Source organism: Malurus melanocephalus, unplaced genomic scaffold, assembly GCF_030028575.1.
Source record: "Malurus melanocephalus ecotype Western Australia unplaced genomic scaffold, MMel_1.1 scaffold_421, whole genome shotgun sequence".
Lineage (NCBI taxonomy): Eukaryota > Metazoa > Chordata > Aves > Passeriformes > Maluridae > Malurus > Malurus melanocephalus.
Window position 1 is genome coordinate 557,755 of NW_026623653.1, and position 3,248 is coordinate 561,002.

Sequence of the window (3,248 nt, forward strand, 5' to 3'; positions counted from 1 at the left end):
CAAGGTTTCCTCTTTGAAACAGAAAGCAATGGGGCAACAATGCTCAGCAAAAGCAAAACTTATCCCACTTTCAGAACATAGCCAAGGAGTTTTTGCAGCGCTGGCATAGAGTTAATATTTAAGCCGATGTATTTTGATTTTTCAGCAAACTGTTTGGAAAGGAGTAAGATGGATAGAAAAGCTTCAGTCTGGAATTCTGATCAGAAAAGTTACCCGTCTATTTTATGGCATTTTTTCTTATGTTTTCTTTTTCTTTTAAAAATTTTAAAAAATTAAAGAAGGCTTGTTGCAGGCTTGCTTGCCTGAGCTCTAGGCTGGTTGGCGACTGTCCTGGGAGTGCCTTGTGCTCCGGGACCACTGGCTCCTTTGGAAGCAAACCCACTGATCAGGATTCTGGATTCTGATTGCTTCAATGGGTATCCCCCAGTACTGTGGGGTACATTTGCTTTTTTTAAAAGAAGGATTTAAATACACTTACATTACACAAACTGTGACCTAATGGCAATAATTACCTCAAATGTGGGCATTCATCCTGGTTTTAGCCTTTCTGAAATCATGTAGCCAGCTTGAACTTTGATTCAAAGACTCTGAACTCCATAGGGGCGGAATAGCGATAAATGCCCACCCTGGTCATTGTTGCTTGAGTGAATTCTGAAGACAGTGAATCTTTAAAAAGAAAAAAAAAATAAACCAAGGAATAGATTACTCTTTTATGTATTTTAATCAATTGTGATGTTAAAATGCACATGTAAGTATATATGTTTATAGCTACTGTAAAATGCTTTGGCCTTCTAGAAGATATTTAATGAGTCACATTTTAAACCAATATGAACTGAATAATAGACTGTGGCTACTTAAACAGTTTTCTGGCTACATTTTATAGTTATTACAGTGTTTTATAGTTTACATTTAAACTGGTACTTTTTAAGGGAAATCTTGTGTTTATAAGTGACACCTTCAAAAACTCAATACAGCTGCCTCTTTTTAATTTTGCCCGTTAAAAATGGAAAAGTGTGTTTTTRATATGTATATTCTGTTTTGAGATATAACATAGTGTTGGAAAGTCAGTCCAGAGATGAAGTAATCCAGTGTGTTCCAAAGTCTGATTGAAACAAACACTCCACCCACTTTGAAGATTTAGTTCAACAGATAAGCTATTTGTTTGTTCGCTTGTTTTAATAACGTGCTTTATCAGGCCTCCCTGAGTTGAAGCAGGGAGCATGATACAAAAATTTACTGTTCTATGTAGGATCCTCATCTGGATGAAGATACCCACATCAGGAGAATGAAGGATATTCAAAAAAAGGATTGTATTGTACTGTTGATAAATCATTAGGCAAACAAATAATTCCTGAGTTAGTGAACGCCTGTTTTATTTTTTGGGGGGAGGGGGGTTGTTCGTGTGTGTGTGTGTGTATGTGTGTGTTTGTGTGTGTTTGCGTGAGCCACTCAGAGGCAATGCTGTAATTTGGCTTTCATCTGTTCACCCCTTTCTTACAAATGATGCTCACCACCACAGCAATGTTTTAMACCAGTAAACAAAATACAAAGTTCACTGACCATCTCCTTGTCAACTGTGTTTTCTCAGCACATGCCAGTTCCCATTAATGATGTTCCCCACTGCTGCTACCTTGTACTTTGCATTTTGATATATCACATTCCCCACTCCCTGGTCTCACTTAGCTGTCTACTTTCTTCTATTGTGTTCTCTCACTTGGGTAATCAATGAACATGGTATAAATGTCTGCTGGGCAAAATGGTACTTTGAGGTCCTGAAAGTACAGGAATTGGCATTTAAAAATAGGTATATGTACATCTGAGCTGCAGCTGTGGAGCTGGGGTGCTCACGGGAGGACTCCTTTCATGTTTCCACCGTGCCTGAGRGAGCTGTATTTGTCAGCTGGCAGCAGAGGTGGTGGGAAGGAGCAATCGGCGATGCTTTGCAGCTGGACACCGGCGCTGCTCCCAGTACAATCAGAGCCGTGGGGCCGGGGAGGGCAGCCCGCCTCTCCTCCCTCCGCACCGTTCCGGGRGTTGCCATTCCCGCCTCGCCGGCCGCCTTGCCAAAGCCATCAGGTGTCATACGGCAAGCCAGGACTGCCGGCAGCACTCGGGCCAGCTGGAAACCATCCACCCTCCCTCACTGTGCACCGCCACTCAATCTGCAGGCTTCACTGCCCCCGGCTCCTGCCCGCTCTCCTGGGCGGAGTCGCMCTCACAAATACCAGCACACTCAAGGAGCCACAGAGCCTTGGTGAATACTTTGGCTTACAGCTTGTTAGGCAAGAAGGGGTTTCCAACACTGGCAACGCACATCCCATAGATTTGGATGGTTACATACAGCACCTCTGCCCTCAGCAAGGAAAAAAACTTCTGCAACGCTTCCACCTCACATGGTTACATACAACACTTCTGGCTTTTCCCCTGTTATCCCTTATGTGTTTTTTTGGTTTTTTTTTAATTTTATATATATATATATTGCTCTGTATTCTTGAAACAAAACTTCCACAGATACTGCAGGGCACAACCATTTCAGGTGTAAAAAAGGATCTCCACATCCCATGTTTCACCAACAAAGCAATCAAAGCGTTTTGGGTACCAGATTCTTCTTGGGCAGAACCAGAATGTAGCCTGTATATTTCATACCAAATCCAATTTCTGAAAGGAGAGGAAGTGTCATTAATAGCTTTAATAAAGGAGTGTGTGTGAGAGAGAGAGAGTAAGAGAGGGAGTGAGAAAGAGAGAAGAAAGAGGGGCATCTCGGAAGGTGAGAAGTCTAGATATTGGGTAGTTAAAAATGAACCAATGGGTGAAACATTTTTTTTTAATGAGTTGTAAAATCCTATWAAAAACAGGAGGGGTGAAATGGAGGGAACATTTTATGCCTTTCAACTGCCCACAAGCCCAGCATACTCTGGATGGAAAGTGGAAGTTAATATACACTGCACCAAAATTRTTAAGGGAAGGTGGGGGCAGAGCTGTGAAACACTACTGCAGTCACAAGGGAAAAGATGCCCCTGCCCCAGCTCTGGATCTCAAGTGGTTCTTTCTCTACAGTATCATCTCAGCCCAGTAACCCCACGAAAGCCCTGAGCCGTTGTGTTCCTTCACTGTACGGTTTCTGTAATAAGAGTGTTAATCCATGTTAATCTTTGTGAAAATTATTGTGTGCAACAGTATTTTCTTGTGTACTGCTTTTTACCTATGTGAATTGTCCCTTTCTGTTTTCCTTTTTTTTTCTTTTCTTC

General features: G+C 41.9%; 1 long non-coding RNA gene across 1 annotated transcript in view; it reads right to left on the reverse strand.

Annotated features, from left to right (window-relative positions):
- The window catches only part of LOC130581572 (uncharacterized), a 13,164-nt gene that overhangs the window by 5,927 nt on the left and 3,989 nt on the right, over positions 1-3,248 (reverse strand). Inside the window, exon 2 of the long non-coding RNA XR_008966248.1 lies at positions 513-666. This is a non-coding gene — a long non-coding RNA (uncharacterized LOC130581572). The remainder of the gene's footprint in view (positions 1-512; positions 667-3,248) is intronic.